Below are 19,977 nucleotides of genomic sequence, written 5' to 3'. Positions count from 1 at the left end.
TCTATTTATTTTCCCACTACCAAAAGCTAAGCTAACTGGACTATAATTATAGTTTAATCTTGCTTTTTAAGCAAAGATAACAGCCCTTCAATATTTCAACATCACTTCCTCAACACCAGGAGGATAGACAAATGAAGGTCATTGCCTGCAAAAATTTCTCCCTTGTTTTTTTGGGTAGTTGGAGATATTTCATACATGCTTGGCAAATTTTTATCTTTCACATTTACTCCAAGTAAATAAACAGTAAATAATCACTCCTTTTCAGTTTCTCAAACTGCTCCAGCAGATATGCAATACCTCAACCTGAAACATAACTGAAGCATTCACTAAAACCCATCAATTAGTTATTATAATCTAGGATAATTTACAGCCTTAGTCACACTACCTCAGCAGCTCATGAATTCCTTAGCCCTTCACCCTCATGTCCAACTGCCATATTTTCAGGCACACCACCACACCTCCCTCAAGTTAAATAAAATCCTATTGAAACATTTTGACTTCTTAATCCTTCAGGTTACAATTTCTAAGATTTTTTTTGTGCAAGTTTACAAGAGGTTGTAGTTGAATTTGAAGACAGTGGCAATTTCATGTGAGTCGATATAATCCCTATTCCCAGCTCACTGCTTCTAAACTTGATTAGGGATCTTAGACAATAATAAGTAAGTGGATTACAACTTCACATGACAAATTCTTGTGACCCATAGCCACAAGACAGATATTTTTAGTTATGAAGTGAAACACCACATCCACTAGCCTTAGCTTCTGCTGTTCTTTCTTTTCCATTGTACCCATCTCTCCCCAATAGTTGGTATTCTAAGGCATGTAGATATTACGAAGGAAAAGTGGTTTGGCACCTTGTAAGACATTAAGGTGGTAAAGTCCCAAGTACCTGATAGAATCTATCCCCAGATACTGAAGGAAGCAAGAGATTGCTGGGGCTTTGAAAGAGATCTTTACATCTCCTTCAGGCACAAATTCCAAAAGAATAGTGAAAAAAGCCAATGTTGTACCTTTGCTCACAAAAGGCAACAGAGATAACCCAGGAAATATTAAGCCGGTTTGCATTATTGTTAAGAGAAATTTTGGACAGGACTTTTATGGATAGGGATTATTCATTTTTGGAAAAGCATGGATTTATCAAAGATCCATGGAGAGGCATTGATTGTGTGGATAGCCAGGCTTTTTCCCAGGGCTGAAATGGCTAACATGAGAGCCTCCAACCTGATGGCAAGAACATTGACTTCTCTAACTTCCGTTAATGCCCGTCCTCCCCTTCTTACCCCATCCCTGATTTATTTATCTTTCCCCCTCCCCTTTTTGTTCTCTCTCTGCCCTTCAACTCTGCCTGTTCTCCATCTCCCTCTGGTGCTCCCCTCCCCCTTTCTTTCTCCCTAGGCCTCCCGTCCCATGATCCTTTCCCTTCTCCAGCTCTGTATCCCTTTTGCCAATCACCTTTCCAGCTCTTAGCTTCACCCCACCCCTTCCAGTCTCCTCCTATCATTTTGCATTTCCTCCTCCCCCTCCTACTTTCAAATCTCTTACCATCTTTTCCTTCAGTTAGTCCTGATGAAGGGTCTCGGCCCGAAACGTTGACAGTGCTTCTTCCTATAGAAGCTGCCTGGCCTGCTGTGTTCCACCAGCATTTTGTGTGTGTAACGTGAGGGGGCATTGTTTTAAGGTGCTTGAAAGTCAGAGGTTAAGTTTTATATTAAACACAGAGAATGGTGGGTGTGTGGAATGCATTGCCAGTGACAGTGGCAGAAGCAGATAAAATAGGATCTTTTAAAAGACTCTTAGATAGGTACATGTAGTTCAGAAGAGAGGGTTAGCGATATGGTAATTCTTGGCAGATTCTAGAGTATGGTTGGGCCAACATTGTGGGCTGAAGGGCCTGTAATGTGCTACAGATTTCTATGATTCTAGATCAGGGATCGTCAGCATAGCTTTGTAAGGTGGAGATCCTGCCTCACAATCTATTTGATTTTTTGAGGTGACAAGGTTAATTGATAGAGAGGGCAGTGAATGTTGTCCACTGAGCTTAGACAACATTCACTGAATTTTGTAAAGCATGGTAGGCAAGTTGAAAAGTTGGATACAAAATTGGCATGGCCATAGAAGACCATGGAAGGTAGTGGTGGAGGGTGTTTTTTCTAAATGGAGGTCTGTGTTCCACAATGATCAGGGCTGGAGCCACCAATTGGGATGAAAACTTGGGTGATAAGTTTGCAGACAAAAAGAGGTGGAGTTGTAGACAGTGATAGTGAATCCTGTTATTTTCTGGTCAAGATGGCACCTGTGTACAATGCTCCTTTGGTCGACATCTTCTGAATAGATCATGAAACCATATATTTCACTTCTTTTATGTCTTTTATGTTTGTTTTTTGCCTTGAATGTGATTCTGGAACTGTTGGGAGAGTGAGACAGTTTGAAAATCATTTGGGTGTTTCAGCACTCTGCAGTCTGAAGGAATTCCAGGAGGCAGAGGCAGAGTGTGGAAGCCTCTTGGCGAGAAAGTTGCAAGCCAATGTTCGACACCATTTCACTGATTAAAACAAGAGATTGAAATGCCAGCTGCTTGCCTTTTTAAAATCGCTGGGGGAAATCGCTCTGTTGCCAGAGAGGGGAGACTGCCTTTTTAAATCGCTGGTGAGATCACTCTGATATGGAGAGGGAGAATATTACCCCGGTTTTCTGCACTGTGGACGTGGACTGTGGACTTTTTTTTAAAAAGTCTTATGTGTTTTTTTGTATTATGTTTTTTTCTGCGTGTGCGGGAGATGGGAATATGGGGGGTGATGTGCCTGTTCCGTCTTTGTTCATTTTTCCTGTGTGGGGACGAAGGATTTGGGGATTGATGATCTTGTTGTCTTTCTTTTCTTTTTTGGTTTTCATGGCTATCTGGAGAAGAATTTCAGAGTGCATACTTTGATAATAAATGAATGTTTGAAAGTTCTCAAAGGGTGCAGCAGGATATAGATCAATTGGAAAATAGGGCAGAGAAATGGCAGATGAATTTTAATCCAGACAAGTCAGATGTGATACGTTTTGGGAGGTCAAATGCAAGATGAAAGTATACAATGTTACGCATGTGGAGCCACTCTAATCGGCCGAAGGGTGCAAAGTTGCCCCCCTCCTTTTTGAGAATCGCAAGATCGCTATTATTTCATGTCTGATACCCAGGAAATGAGAGAGATACACATCATGTCAGTACTGAAAGAGAGACGCAGGATAACAGAAAAGGCAGTTGTTATAGACAACGCAGAATACACAAGGTGGGATGTCTCCTATTGACAAAGAGAGATTACTGCTATTGTCTCTTGGAGAAGGAATTGTATATTGAGTACTGTACTATTCATTGAAAACCCTCAGGGGGCAGCCAGAGTGGTCTGGTTGAGGGATTGCATCATTCCAACCTGATTGACATCTGAGACCCCGTGAGTGAGGATAAAAGTCGGGTCTGGGGAACACCCCTCAGACACACCAGGAGAGACGCTGGAGATCTAGTGACAGCGTTTTATAGCGAAAGCCGGTGAGAGCTCGCGTGTGTCCTCCCTTGCCTGGGTGGCGGGCTCATCATGGAAGAACGGTTTAGTTTAGCTAAAGGACGGATACGGATCAAGATCGAAACAAGGAAAGTCGGCAAGATTTTCTCTTTCTATTTCTCTCTCCAACAATTGCAACACAGCGACAAACCACCACCACAGCCTGTGTGAACTGAAACGAACTTTATATTTCCATCGGACAATTCATTATCCCCTAGACAACGATAGAGCTTATTTCTTATTGATTATTATTATACCCGCACTTTTAGGTTTAGTATTGATGACGTATATTATCTGTATATTTGCATTGATATTATTTTTGTGTATTTTTACTAATAAATACTATTAAAAATAGTATCATCAGACTTCAACGGCCACTCCTATCTTTGCTGGTAGGACACCCAGTTACGGGATTCGTAACAACAACAAATGGCAGGAGTATTGTTATACAGAAGAATCTTGAGCTGCAAGTCCATATTTCTCAGAAAATGATGACAGAAGTGGATAAACTGGTTAAGGAAATGTCTGACATGGTTGCCTTCATCTGTCAGGGTGCTGAATACAAAACCTGGGAGTCATGCTGGAGGTCACATTTTGTTAGGTCACAGTTGAAGTAATGCATGCAATTCACATCTTGGGAAAGACCTTGTAGTAAACACAAGGTGGTGATTGTGGGAGATTTTAATTTTCCACACATAGATTGGGAAGCTCATTCTGTAAAAGGGCTGGATGGTTTAGAGTTTGTGAAATGTGTGCAGGATAGTTTTTTTGCAACAATACATAGAAGCACCGACTAGAGATGGGGCAGTGTTGGATCTCCTGTTAGGGAATGCGATAGATCAGCTGACAGATGTATGTGTTGGGGAGCACTTCGGGTCCAGTGATCACAATAGCATTAGCTTCAATATAATTGTGGAGAAGGACAGGACTGGACCTAGAGTTGAGATTTTTGATTGGAGAAAGGCTAACTTTGAGGAGATGCGCAGGGATTTAGAGAGAGTGGATTGGGTCAAGTTGTTTTATGGGAAGGATGTAATAGAGAAATGGAGGTCATTTAAGGGTGAAATTATGAGGGTACAGAATCTTTATGTTCCTGTTTGGTTGAAAGGAAAGGTTAAAGGTTTGAAAGCGCCATGGTTTTCAAGGGATATTAGAAACTTGGTTCGAAAAAAGAGGGATGTCTACAATAGATATAGGCAGCATGGAGTAAAGGAATTGCTCGAGGAATATAAAGAATGTAAAAGGAAACTTAAGAAAGAGATTAGAAAAGCTAAAAGAAGTTACGAGTTTGGTTTGGCAAATAAGGTGGAAGTAAATCCGAAAGGCTTCTACAGTTATATTAAAAGCAAGAGGATAGTGAGGGATAAAATTGGTCCCTTAGAGAATCAGGGTGGTCAGCTATGTGTGGAGCCGAGGGAGATGGGAGAGATTTTGAACGATTTCTTCTCTTCGGTATTCACTAAGGAGAAGGATATTGAATGGTGTAAGGTGTGGGAAACAAGTAAGGAAGTTATGGAACCTATGACAATTAAAGAGGTGGAAGTACTGGCGCTTTTAAGAAATTTAAAAGTGGATAAATCTCCGGGTCCTGACCGGATATTCCCCAGGACCTTGAGGGAAGTTTGTGTAGAGACAGCAGGAGCTCTGACGGAGATCTTTCAGATGTCATTAGAAACGGGGATTGTGCCGGAGGATTGGCGTATTGCTCATGTGGTTCCATTGTTTAAAAAGGGTTCTAGAAGTAAGCCTGGCAATTATAGACCTGTCAGTTTGACATCAGTGGTGGGTAAATTAATGGAAAGTATTCTTAGAGATAGTATTTATAATTATCTGGATAGACAGGATCTGATTAGGAGTAGCCAGCATGGATTTGTGCGTGGAAGGTCATGTTTGACAAACCTTATTGAATTTTTTGAAGTAGTTACGAGGAATGTTGACGAGGGTAAGGCAGTGGATGTAGTCTATATGGACTTCAGCAAGGCCTTTGACAAAGTTCCACATGGAAGGTTAGTTAAGAAGGTTCAGTCGTTAGGTATTAATGCTGGAGTAATAAAATGGATTCAACAGTGGCTAGATGGGAGATGCCAGAGAGTAGTGGTGGATAATTGTTTATCGGGATGGAGGCCAGTGACTAGCGGGGTGCCTCAGGGATCTGTTTTGGGCCCTGTTGTTTGTAATATACATAAATGATCTGGATGATGGGGTGGTAAATTGGATTAGTAAGTATGCTGATGATACTAAGGTAGGAGGTGTTGTGGATAATGAGGTGGGTTTTCAAAGCTTGTAGGGAGATTTATGCCGGTTAGAAGAATGGGCTGAACGTTGGCAGATGGAGTTTAATGCTGAGAAGTGGGAGGTTCTACATTTTGGCAGGAATAATCCAAATAGAACATACAGGGTAAATGGTAGGGCATTGAGGAATGCAGTGGAACAGAGAGATCTAGGAATAACAGTGCATAGTTCCCTGAAGGTGGAGTCTCATGTAGATAGGGTGGTGAAGAAGGCTTTTGGAACGCTGGCCTTTATAAATCAGAGCATTGAGTACAGAAGTTGGGATGTAATGTTAAAATTGTACAAGGCATTGGTAAGGCCAAATTTGGGATATTGTGTACAGTTCTGGTCACCGAATTATAGGAAAGATATCAATAAATTAGAGAGAGTGCAGAGACGATTTACTAGGATGTTACCTGGGTTTCAGCACTTAAGTTACAGAGAAAGGTTGAACAAGTTAGGTCTCTATTCATTGGAGCGTAGAAGGTTGAGGGGGGATTTGATCGAGGTATTTAAAATGTTGAGAGGGATAGATAGAGTTGACGTGAATAGGCTGTTTCCATTGAGAGTAGGGGAGATTCAAACGAGAGGACATGATTTGAGAGTTAGGGGGCAAAAGTTTAAGGGAAACACGAGGGGGTATTTCTTTACTCAGAGAGTGATAGCTGTGTGGAATGAGCTTCCTGTAGAAGTAGTAGAGGCCAGTTCAGTTTTGTCATTTAAGGTAAAATTAGATAGGTATATGGACAGGAAAGGAGTGGAGGGTTATGGGCTGAGTGCGGGTAGGTGGGACTAGGTGAGATTAAGAGTTCGGCACGGACTAGGAGGGCCAGAATGGCCTGTTTCCGTGCTGTGATTGTTATATGGTTATATGGAAAGATGTGAGGAATTGGAAAGGGTGCAGAAGTTCATCAAGATGTTGTCTTAATTACAGGGTATTAGTTATAAGTGGAGTTTGACCAGAGAACAACAATCAACTTGATAGAAGTCTACAAGAGGCATATGATAGTTAAGGTAAATTGTCTCGTCCTTAGGATGAGGATGCCAAATACTGCAGGGGCAATGTTTAAAGGAGTTTTACAAGACAAGTTTGATTTTTAAACACATGGAGTGAGAAGTGTCTAAAACACACTTCCATGGAAGGTGGTAAAAGCCGATATTAATGTTTAAGACACATGAACAAAGAGTAGAGGGTTACAGACCATGTTCGAGCACGTTAGTTAGATTGGCATCATGGTCACCACAGATGTGGTGGAACAGTAGACCCTTACCTTCAATTACTGCACCTCCAAAGTCTGGATTGCCTTTCTAATAAGTGTAAAATCTACCCATGGTTTTAGTCACTATTCTAATATCTCTATGTCACTCAGTGTTAAATTTTGTCCACAAGTGCACCAGTTAAGTATGCCCCACCACGTTAACTAAATCATAGCCCCTTCACTAAACAATAAAAATTTATAATTTGGAATTGGAATATTGTCACATGGATCAATATACAGTGGAAAGCTCATCTTGCATACTGTTAATCAAATCATTGCACAGTTCATTGTGGTAGAACAAAGAATGTACAATGACGTGTTATAGCTACAGAGACAGACAAAGTGCACTGCAGGTAAATACTGAGGTGCAAGATCATAAGAAGAGATAGTGAAGTGAAGAGGTTATTGTACTAGGGAACCATTCAATAACCTAACAGCTCAGTAGTGCATACTTTAGGTAAAATTAAAGATGCCTTTAACCTGAAATGTTAACTCTATCCATTATTGTCTTTCTAGCATTTTGTGTTTTTATTTTCAATTTCCAGTATCTGTAATTTCTGAATATTATTAAACACTTAGGTTCATTCCAATCTATTTCCTGGCCAAGACAAAATCAAGAATGTAAAGACAACAAATAGAAAATGCCAATTGCTGCCAAATGGAGTAAAGAATGTTGTATGTTCAGTTTAATTTTATGTTGAGTTTGCAGAGCTCATCAAGACCACAAGCAATTAACATAGTAAACATTTAAAAGATAATGCTGAAGATCTCAATTCCATGGCTCTCACAGAAGGGAATTAACATATTTCAATAATAGATAAAATGGACAGAAAAAATACTACATTATAAAAAGAAATTCTTGTCAAAGTTGCTGAAATATTAGCCTCTTGACATTTAAGAGTGAACATTGAATATTACAGAATATCTAGCTGAGAACCCACTCCCAACATTTGCCTGCTCTCTCTAGTCAATGATGCAGGTTACTTACCGTTTATCTTGTTTAGTTCCTGCTGAATCACAGCCTCCGATTTCAGTTCAAGCTCTCTAAGCACCAGCAGCACTGGGTTCAGGTGGTGGCACAGCACTTGACCAGACTAAAATAATTACGCTCAAGTTACTCACGTGAACAAATCTAAAGCTTCCTACAGGGTAATTGGCTAATCTACTACTACAGAAGGTTAATTCCATTTAAAGGAAGGCGTGGTATATTCTACATTAGTCCATGTTAAATTTAGAGCAACTTTAATTTGCATTCAAAAGCTTTATAGTTCCATCTTATTCTTCTCCAACCCCAACCCAACTAGCAATTACTAACCATATAATTATGAAAAAATATTTTTAGTAATTTTTTGTTGAAGTATGTAATCCACTCCTGAACCCTAAATTTGAGTCTAGAATACTGTTGGTATACTGGGATTTCAAAGTAATCCTTGCAAATAATGTTCCCAAAAAAATCCCAAACTCTGCTTTGCATTAAGAGATTGCTCAATGAATGACTAGTGCATAACTTTTAAATTTAGAAAGCAGTCTTCTGTTCTATTTAAAAATCTCAAACAGTTAACTAATTAGTTATATATAAAGGAATAAATTCCTAAAAATGTGTTAGGTAGACACTGCAATGCCAATATCCAAAAGTCAAATGCAACCAGATCAAATTCCTAATGAGAACCAAGCACGCAAATAATGGTAGATGCCATTAGGACAGAACAAGCCAGCAAATTCAAGAGACAGAGATATACACTGCAAGTTGAACATAACCAGAACATGCTGCTCAAATTGTACTATTAACCACAGCTTCACACACATTATATCTTTGTCCATGCTTTTTATGATCATGTTGGATTTATATGTTATTTTCACAACACAGGAAGTTAGGGTTGCTGATTAAATTGACACATGCTTTTAACAAGGTGATGAATGCCAATGCATTCCCAACCAACTTAGCCCAGAATGGGAACAATTTAAACTGTAGAAAGGCAACTGAACATACTGTGAATGATTGTTCAGGAATTTTATTTATTTCATATGAAATACACTTCCTTCCTACCTTATGGTCAATTTATTTATTTTTATTTTCCCTTTCTGCACTAAATCAATTCTAGGTCATTCTCTATTCTTCCACTTCCTTGCTTTGTAACCTTAACCTCCATTGTATTATCAATACATTTCATTGCCTCTGGTTACACAAGAATATGACAGAGTATCCCATTCAGCCCCTCATACATGCCCCACTACTCAAACTAAAGGCTGATTTTTTTTTAACTCAATGCTACATTCCTCCACTAATCTCATTTCCCTTAATCACCTCCATGTAGTTCAGACTGGTTGTTTTGCCTTTATCTACCATGTGTGCCAACTCTGCAAACCTTAAAGCGGCTTCCTGGCACAACAATCTGTTTCAGAATCCACAATAAGCAACTAATTCTGACCTGCTTTGCACTGTCCTAATTCAAATTAAAAAATAATTTTTTGATAATATATCAGGAATCAAAATTAGTCAATTGAATTAGATCATTAAACAATTGATTAATTCATCATAGCCAAACATGGTAATCATTGCTAACACTGACAGTGGATATCCGTCTTTAAAATTGGGTTATAATGGAGATAAATTGCACTGGTCTGCAGAACAGGATCTAACAGAGGAAGATGGGTCTTGGCCTGAAATGTTGACTATTAACTCTTTTCCACAGATGCTACCTGACTTGTTGAGCTCCTCTAGGATTCAGTGTGTGTTGCCACAGATTTTTGTTTGTTAGAATTCCTCCAGCTCCTTGTCCCATTTTATTTTAGTGTTTTGAAACACTTTAGCATTTTCATTAAGTTGATAAGCGTATGTTTTCTTGAAGATACCATTATCTAAGGATAAACATTAATTCTTATCCTCCCCCCCCCCCCCCAACTGTCACACACACAAAAAGAAACCATGAAACTATTTCAAATCAATGTCAGTTTTAAGGTTAGGAGGCAACCAAGCTATTTGCATGGGAAATGAAGCTTTATATTTTCTTCTATAGTGAATAATTTTTGAAGGAGTGTAAATGGACAGTCTGATAGCAAACAAATAGCACAAATTTGAACACTTTAGAAAGCAGAAAACTGTTGTTCTGTGAAAAATTTATTTTACTTGATCATTATGGACACCTTCTTCAAGATGAAATAGGACTTCACTAATAATTGGCAGCAGCACGAGAACCATCTAAATATCAGTTCCTAACGGGTATAGTACGAATAGTACGATATTGCTCTCCCGAGTATCAAAGATCAACTCTTATGGCACTTTAAGAACCTGAAGATCAATTGATCCTATTTACAGGCAAGATTCCTGATTCCTCAATGGCAACTGGCCAAAAAATGTGCTTTCTGAACAGTTAACACACATTAGTATTAATCCAGAGGTCAGAAAGAATTTATTCTGAACTATTACATTGGCTTGAAAGATTTACAAACAGAAATTCAGATGTTTTTCTGTCAATTCCTGATGTATGAAATTGCAAATAAAGAACTCAAGCAGTGAAATCCCATAAGGTACACAGTGGTGCATCTCGCAGAACAGTTCCAGCAACCCAAGTTCAAGTTTATTGTCATCTGACTGTACATATATACAACCAGACAAAACAACATTCCTTCAAACCATGGTGCACCCACAATATACATCATAATGGCACATAAAACAAAATACCGCAGATTCCAACACACACAAAATGCTGGTAGAACACAGCAGGCCAGGCAGCATCTATAGGCAGCCCCTATAGATGCTGCCTGGCCTGCTGTGTTCTACCAGCATTTTGTGTGTGTTGTTGTTTGAATTTCCAGCATCTGCAGATTTCCTCGTGGTTACCGCAGATTCCAGTTAATTGGGCCATTGGTTAATTGGGGCAGCCGCTTATTTGGGGCAACTCTTAAAGAACAAAAACTAAGAAAATAGCCGGGATTCCCTTTGGTTATTCAGGACACTATGCTGCTTAATTGGGGCAAGAGATCATTGCTAAACAGTTTCTAACTAGTGTCAGTCACATGCACTTGTGTGGCCGTTAAGACTTAGAGAAATCAGTGATTTTAGTCACAGATAGTTGGTGAGAAATAAGCAGCAGGACAATTTGGAACTGTTTTGTTCACTACAGCTTCAAGCATTCAGGCTTGGAGTTGCCAGAAACAGCCAGGAGTAAAAACAAAACAATTTTACTACTTCAACAAGTTAGGAATTATGAAGGTATAGACAACCTTTAATGTTACAGTTAAAATAAAGATTGGAAAGATGCAATCGTCTAAAATGGCAGTCCATTATCTGCACTAGAAGTCTGTATTGATTTTGTTCATTTCCAGTCAACCAAAAGATGCCAGATGAATTCATCCAGCGATAACTATTAGGAACAAATACACAGTTTTATAATACTGTAGAGGTATTGGTAGCATTCTAATATATTCTGTATTTCTTTTAAATGTATAAATTGTTACTCCGTTAAATGGTACTTTGTCTTTCTTAATACTTAACTATTTCCATGAAACTTTAGCTGAATCGAGCGAAACTATAGTTGTCCCGATGTGACCCAATTAACTGGAATCCACTGTATTACCACAAATAAGTTAATAAAATATAATTCAAAATGCATTTTAAGTGCACAGCATAAGTAAACAGTGAACAGTTCACTGTCCTAGTGATGAGACCTTAGTGGTGGCAGTGTATTCATTAGTCTCACAGTCTGACTCTGGCACTGTCTGTATGGAATTTGTGCATTCCATCCAAGACCAGATGGGTCTCTTCCCAACTTCCAAAGACAAAAAGGTTGGTAAATTAATTGGCCACTGTATATTGCTCTTGGAGTACAGATGAGTGATCATATCTGGGGGAGGAAGTTGAGATGAATATAGGAAAATAAAATGGGATTAGTGTAAAAGGATATTCGACGGCCAATGCAAACTCTGTGGGTCAAAGAGCCGGCTTCTGTTCTGTAGAAGTCTATGAGACTATGGCCTTGGAATAATCAAATCTTTAAGAAATGTTGAACTGGTTCAATAACTTTCTAAATTGAAAGACAGGGATGGGGTGGCTATCAATCATGATAAAACTCAGACATTCCCAAATTGTGGCTCAGAGGACAGCTTTGGAGAGTAAACAGGAGAAATTCTAAGTGCGGGTATTTACAAGTTATGATCCAGTACAGCTTCTTCAGCCCGTGCTCTTTCTTTATTAAAATTATGATCTGGTTGTAACCACAACACATTCCCACGGTAGCCTTTCACCCCTTGCTTATCAAAAAAAAAATTATCTGCTTCTGCCTAATAATATCCAAAGGTTCTGTTTCCATCTCTCCTTGGAGGACAGGACCTCAGATTCATGATCCCCAACTGTGAGTTTCTTTCCCAGTATTAAATGGGTGACATCTTTTTTTTAAAAAGTGAGCCCTAGTTCTAGATCGGGGTTCCCAACTGTTTTTTATGCCATAGACCAACACCATTAAGCAAGGGGTCTGTGGACCCCAGATTAGGAATCCCTGTTCTAGATCCTCCCACAAGAGGAAACCTAAGCTGGTAGGGTAATTTTGGTTGGTACAAACGTTAAAATTTAGGAATCTCAGATCTAATGAAGATGGGACTGGACCAAAAACTAAAATCCATTAGATATTCCTGCCATCCAAGAAGCAATAAATTAAGAACACAAAGCACGTGCAACCCCACATTCACAAATAAATGCAAGTTAATCTGCTTCATAATTCAATCATAAGTTAGACTGCCTAGAAATATGCATCCATAGGATGAAAAGACAATTATAGAAATGCCAGTTTTCCATGGTCACCATCAACTAAAGGTAAACAATGACTGACCCTGATAAATTTTAAATTGGACAGAATTTTCTCCTGCCAATTCTCACTTATTCACCAATTTAACAAATAGAACATAAAACAATACAGGCCATTAACCTTGTACTCTGCCTTCAAGTTCAAGCTTCCAAAGTGTATGACTTTACACTTCTCCAGATTGAACTTCATCTGCTACTGCTCAGTCCAGCAATAACCCACTGTAACCTATGACAGCTTTCTATATTACCCAAATACCAGCAACTTTCCTGTCATCTGCAAACTTACCAACCTATGCTCCCACTTCCTCAACTAAGTAATTTATAAAGCTTCTGTGAGCAAGCCAATTGCAAATCCATGTAACCAACTTTCCCAGAATCTCATGCCTCCAGACTTTCTTAATGAGCCTGTCATGGGGATCCTTATCGAACATCTTACTAAAATCCATGTACCCCAATATCCACTGCTCTATCTTCTTTAATTCGTATTGTCAGTTCCTTGAAAAAGTCAGCTGGGCTTGTGAGGCACAACCTGCCTCTCACAAAGCTATGCTGACTATCCCTAATCAGACTGTACTTCACTAAATGCTCATAAATCCTGCCTCTGAGAATCCTCTCTAATGGTTTGTCCACCACTGATGTAAAACACACTGGTCTATAATTGCCATGCTTATCCCCACTCCCTTTCCTGAACATAGGAATAATATTTATCACCCTCTAATCATCTGGTACTACTCCTGTGACCAGTGGGGATGCAATGATTATCAACAAAGACACAGCAATCACTTCCTGTAGTAACCTGGATATATCCCATCTGGCCCTATCTATTTTAATGTTTTTCAAAAATTCCAAAATTTCTTAACCTCGACACATGCCAGTACATTAGTCATTCTACGCTGACCTCATGTTCATCAAGGTCCCTCTCACTTCTGAATACTAAAGTATTCAGTAAGGACTTCCCCTACCTCCTCTGCCTCCAGACATGTCACCTCTTTTATCCCCGACTAGCCCTACCCTCACTCTAGTCATCCTCCCGGTTCTTCAGCTGCATGAAGAATACTCAAGTCCATTATTGAGCTCTTTCATAGCTAGTTTATAACTTTCAAGAGCTCTGTCTGATCTTTGCTTCTTGTCAACCATGGTTCCTTTACCCAGTAATACTTACCCTGCCTCAACAGGACAAACCTATCCAGAATCCCCAATGATTCACAAATCTGAAACCTTGTTCCCTGCACCAGTTCTTCAGTCACATGTTCATATACCATATCCAATCCCATTCTCACCCTCAATGGCGTGTGGCATAGGCAGGAATCCAGAAATTACAATCCTTGAAATCCTCCTTTTTAGCTTCCTTTCTAGCTCCCTCTATTTTTTTTTTCTCAGCACCTTATCCCTTTTCTGTGGAATATATAGGAAAAAAATTGAAAATAATAGGCTCCCACTGTAAAAGGTCATCCAACCTTTGGTAATTGGAGACTAAATCTACCTGTTAAATAATATGGAGAGATGAAAATCCCCATAAGCAAGGCCCTTATTCTTGTATGTAACTATTTAATGAGTTGCTGTGCCTTGAGGGCCAATTATCATCAAGTGATGATACTGAGATTCACATAGACAAGGAAAAGATAACAAGGGGGATTTCAAATGAGCATCTGAATCAAGGGTTGAGTCTCTAAAGCACAGCCATTGAAGGATACAGGGTAGAAAATTTATTAACATTAAAAACTGAATTGCAGAGAGATAAAAATTGAGCTTATAAGGCAAAGGATGGAATTGAAAGTAAAGCTATGAATTTTACATGAAGATTTTGTTGCTCAAGGACCATTGCAAGTCAATAAAAAGTGGGGCATTGGTGCAAGTTATGGGAGCAAAGGTCCTTTTGTATTCAATATTACGGGTAAATTTCACAATATCCAATCTACTTGTAGTGACCTTTATGCAACTATCAAAGATGCATTATGGAACAAACAAAAATGGTCTTTCTGGTCATCGCTCTGAATGGCATCACAATGCAGACCAAACAGAATACTTTTGACCATCAGATGTTACAAAGCTCTGATATGTTAAAATTATGACCGCACATATAACAAGTCAATGTGAAGGCAAAATAATGGTGCTAATTTGTTAGTCAAACTGGGAGTGTATGTGCACCAATAAATGATCATCAGACAGCTGTACATGACAAAGCGCCCTTCTGAACACTTCACTGACAACAACCAAGTGTATTTAAAGCAACAAGCTGCCAAAATCAGACTGCTTTAATCTAGTGCAATTTCAAAGGCCTAAGTCAACAAATCACCAGGATCTGATGCTATATTTTAAATTCAGCACAAATCTGTGAACAAGAAAAGTTAACTAAACTATAACTAAAAAGCTGCAAAAACAAAAACTGAACTTTATTATATATGAAGCAGTGTTTAGCTCAGAAATTTACAAAGATGGACTGCGTGAGGTTACAGAGATTGAAAGGAATGCAGTTGAATTAAAAGCAAGGCAGATGTCCACAGTATGGAAAACCACTCAATCTATCAAGGATTGAGCCGTTTGTGGGAGAGCAACTAACATTGAACTAGGTGCCCTGCCTGTGGAGTCTGAGAGCTGGTCAGATACCAAAAATCTCAGCAATTTTGCAGAGAAGTAGCTATTTGGCAGAGGCATAACAAGGAAGTTACCTAGGATTAATACAGATTTGATGGAATGTTGGGTAGGTTATTGGCAGATGGAATTTAATGCTGACAATTGAAATACAATGTGTTTTGGGACATCAAATAGAAGATGTATACAGTCGGCCCTCTTTATCCGCGGGGGATTGGTTCCAGGACCCCCCACGGATACCAAAATTCACGGATGCTCAAGTCCTTTATTTAACATGTATCAGTACGGTGGTCTTTAGGACCCAGCGGAGCCCCGACTTTATTTAACATATATCTCCGTGCAGTGGACATTAGGACCTGGCGGCACAGTTCTGAATCCGCAGTGTTTCTGTTCACGAAAATAATCACGATCGCGATTGAAAATAAGGTTGAAGTAATAAAGCAATCGGGTGAAACGCCGTCGGTCGTTGTGAGAATGTGAAGAGGGTAAGGGGTACGTGTAGCAAAATGAAGGGGTGGGCGAGGGGTAAGTGTAGCAAAATGTGTAGACAGGACCAGGGAGAGGATACATCATTGAGGAAGTGTAGGAGGACAGGGAACAAGTAACTAAAATAGAATGCCAGGCAGGGAACCTTGCAACCACAAGACAATGTGTTTGGCAAAGTATTTTGAGCTATATACCTAATTCAAGTGTTTTGCTTGCATCCATACCCATTCCAAGTATTACGCTTGCGTCTATGCTTATTCTGAGTATTTCGCGTGCTTAGCTATGCAATAGCCAATCAATTGATGAATTTGAATCGGTAACCATATTTGCGAATGTAGTACCCTGTTTTTGGGTATAAGTATGACCTTTGTAAACCGACAAATTGAGAGTTGGCTACCTTACGCTCGAAGTGCGTGGGGCTGCGAACTCCTCTCTGAATAAAAACCGCTTCAGAGGTAATTTCTTGTCTCTGGTGCTTTTTCCTCAACTGAGCAGGTTAATAATTTCAGATTGACAGTTGGAAAAGTGTTAGGCTACAGTCGGTCAATGATTGGCACAATTTTAATGGAGAATGTGAAAGGCCCTGCCCCGATGAAAGCTACAATTATTACTAAGCAACGCAGGGGTTTAATTATTGAAAAACGCATGTTTCTCAAGTGTTTTATATGCATAGAAAGGTAAAATATGTACCATATACTAAGAAAAACGTTTGACTAACTGACGCTAAATAATACCGAATGTACCTGTTCCGACTTCAAATCAGACTTAAAGACAGACTCAGGAACAGAACTCATTCATAACCCAGGGACTGCCTGTACTTTTACGTCATTTCTAGGTTACTTCTAATACCTAATACAATGTAAATGCTATGTAAACAGTTGTTATACTGTATTGTTTAGGGAATATTGGCAAGAAAAAATAGTCTGTACATGCTCAAGCAACGAGTGCTGGAGAGGGAATTTCCGGGTTTTCCCAATCCGCAGTTGGTTGAATCCGTGCATGCGGAATCAGCGGATAAGGAGGGCCGACTGTACAGTAAATGGATAGGCACTTAGGAAGGTGATTGGGGGATTGGTTCTGCCCCCCATTGCGGATACCAAAAAACACAGATGCTCAAGTCGGTGGACTTTAGGACCCAGCAGAGCTCCAGACCTTATTTAACCTGGCTCAGTGCGGTGGACTTAAGATCCAGCAGAGCTTGGGACCCACTGCCCGCAGTGTTTCTGTTCCAGAAAGCGATCACGATTGAAAATAAAGTGGAAATAGTAAAGCGATCAGAAAGAGGTGAAACGCCATCGGTCATTGGAAAAGCATTAGGCAACAGTCAGTCAACGATCAGAACAATTTAAAAAAAATAAATTGAGAATAATGGAACATGTGAAGGCCCTGCCTGATGAAAAGTACAATTATTACTAAGCAACGCAGTGGTTTAATTATTGAAATACATATGTTTCTTAAGTGTTTTATATGCATAGAAAAGTAAAATATATACTATATACTAAGACAAACATTTGACTAACTGACGCTAAATAATACCCGATGTACCTGTTCCGACTTAGAGAACTTCTGGGTTTTTTTGATTCCTGATCCGCAGTAACCTATGCATATCCTCCCATGTACTTTAAATCATCTCTAGATTACTTATAATACGTAATACAATGTAAATGCTATGTAAATGGTTGTTATACTGTATTGTTTAGGGAATAATGACAAGCAAAAAAAGTCAGTACATGCTCAAACAACAAGTGCTGGAGAGAGAACTTCCGGGTTTTTCCGATCCGCGGTTGGTTGAATCCGCGCATGCGGAACCCGCGGATAAGGAGGGACAACTGTACATATTTCCCCTAAAGTTGAAACATGGGCTAATAGGATAGAGAAGAAAACATATGATACACTGGCCTTCATAGATCAGGGCTCCGAGTACAAGAGTTAGGACCTTATATTGCAGTTTTACAAAACCTGGTTAGACCACACTCAAGAGTACTGTGTACACTTCTGGTCACCATACTACAATAAGGATGAAGTTGCAGCGGAAAGGATTAAAAGAGATTCAGTAGGGTGTTGCCTGAATTGGAGGAAATTAGTTATGGGGACAGATTGAACAGGCTGGGTTTGTTTTCCCTACAGCGGAGGAAGATGAGAGCTGGTGATCAGTTTATATTTTCCTTGCATTGCCCAGGACATATATGAAATGCTTAAGCAAGTTGTAGTTCAGCATCTTGCATGATGAGTGAATTCAGCAAAGTGAACCTGCATTCCCCTCAACCTACCCACATTATTCTTTCAATGATTACAAGTGACCTGTGTTATAACATTCAGGTAACAGAAATTTCCCCTTACAAAAATCACAACTTATTACCCGAATATATGAGATAAATTTCACTCACTAAATTATTGTGAAAAAGTAAATAAATAAATCTTTTCAACTTGAGTTTCTTGATGCATGTACAGATGAGACAGGCTTCACATTATGGAATATTGTATTATGGACCGTTTATATGAATGCAAACCCCAGAAATTGAAGTTTCAAAACAAGGACAAAAAAAAGCATACAGTGAATGAAATGTCTTCTAAGTACTCTAAGTGTGAAAGATGAAAAAAAATGCCCTCAGTTTCAGATTGCTAAGTGACATTAAGCAATGTGGGAACTAAGCACATAAATATCCATCACCAGGAAATATAGGTACAGAATAAAATGGTATGTTCCTTGTCTGCCCTACTTTCGTTTTAGAGAACTCCTGATCAACACTCTCACAGCCAGGTGTACTTGGACTGTTCATTGTCTCTACACCAATCTATGAGATACTAGTCAGCTGGAAGGTGACTGCCTTCCTAAATGTTAGAGGGAAAGCAAAAGACTCTGACTAGTTGTCTCTCACTTCCAGCACAATAACAGCAACATACCAGAATGCATCCATTCCCATAGATCAATAAACAGGCAATGACCACATCATTTTTTTCAGAATTTTCTAAGAAATACGGTTAGCAAACTTGATCATATAAACTTTGGCATTGACCACATTCAGACTTGATTATCTGGCCTCCAATCTTAAACTTCTTTGTGCTGTTTCTGTTTCAGAGTTGCTTTGTCTTTCTGCATCTTAAGAGAATATAACAAAAAGGACACTTACGTATGCTCAGTGCTGGTTGAAAAGCTTTCAGTTTCATAATGCAGCTCCCTGCTGTCAATAGTTTGGCAACATGGATGAAATACATATTTCAGTGTTTGGAACCGTGTAAAAAATAACTGAAGGAACACACTTTTGTGGTTCTGCTAGAAAACTAACCCTGAAACCTCTAAAAAGCAAATGACAAGTCAGTCAGCAGCTTCCTCGTGTCTTGCCACTATTACAGATAATTTGATAATTTAATCATATAACTACCAGGGGGCTTTTCTGAATTGGAAGTAGTCTTTCCTTAATAAATATATTTAATCGCAACCATATTTAGTTTAATTTGGATCTCTCGTGTAATTAATCTATAGTACCGATTGTTAGTAATGGACTAAAGGCAACTTGGACCCAAAATAGATTACAATTTAAGTATTTTTGAAATTGAATGCAAGCCTTCTGGAGCACATTCCACAGCACTCATGAGAAGATTAAACAATTGATCCTCCCAGGAACAAATGCAATGCAGATAACAGAAAAGTGAAGCACAGATATTGAGTGCCTGCTGAAGCTGAAGATGCACATTCAACGCTTTAGGAACAGTTTCCTCCCCTCCGTCATCAGGTTTCTGAATGATCTATGAACTCATGAACATTACCTCTCTATTCCTCTTCTGCACACTATTTTTTATTGTAAAATGTTTCAACCTTTTTTGTCTTGTACTATACTGCTACCACAAAACAACAAATTTTACAATGTATTTCATTGATAAATACTGAATCTCACCAAAACAGAGGCAATAAACAGAGCTATTAAGCTCCAATCTATATAGTTACTTTTATGAAGAGGTTATAAAATAGACAAAGACTAAACACTGTTCCCAATATGGAGATGATCATAGTCTAAAGTGCATCTTC

The 19,977-nt window shown here is 39.1% G+C and overlaps 1 protein-coding gene across 4 annotated transcripts in view; it reads right to left on the bottom strand.

Annotated features, from left to right (window-relative positions):
• guk1a (guanylate kinase 1a) overlaps positions 1–19,977 on the bottom strand; it is a 59,261-nt gene that overhangs the window by 19,746 nt on the left and 19,538 nt on the right. For 2 of the 4 annotated variants that reach the window (XM_073054985.1, XM_073054984.1), the window contains exon 2: positions 8,061–8,166. The exons of the other annotated variants lie outside the window; for them this stretch is intronic. The gene's annotated coding sequence lies outside the window, so the exon portion shown is untranslated. The remainder of the gene's footprint in view (positions 1–8,060; positions 8,167–19,977) is intronic. 4 annotated transcript variants of the gene reach the window in all.

The sequence above is a fragment of the Hemitrygon akajei genome, chromosome 8, assembly GCF_048418815.1.
Source record: "Hemitrygon akajei chromosome 8, sHemAka1.3, whole genome shotgun sequence".
NCBI lineage: Eukaryota > Metazoa > Chordata > Chondrichthyes > Myliobatiformes > Dasyatidae > Hemitrygon > Hemitrygon akajei.
The sequence above is the reverse complement of the archived record's forward strand: the minus strand, read 5'-3'. Positions and strand labels throughout refer to the sequence as shown.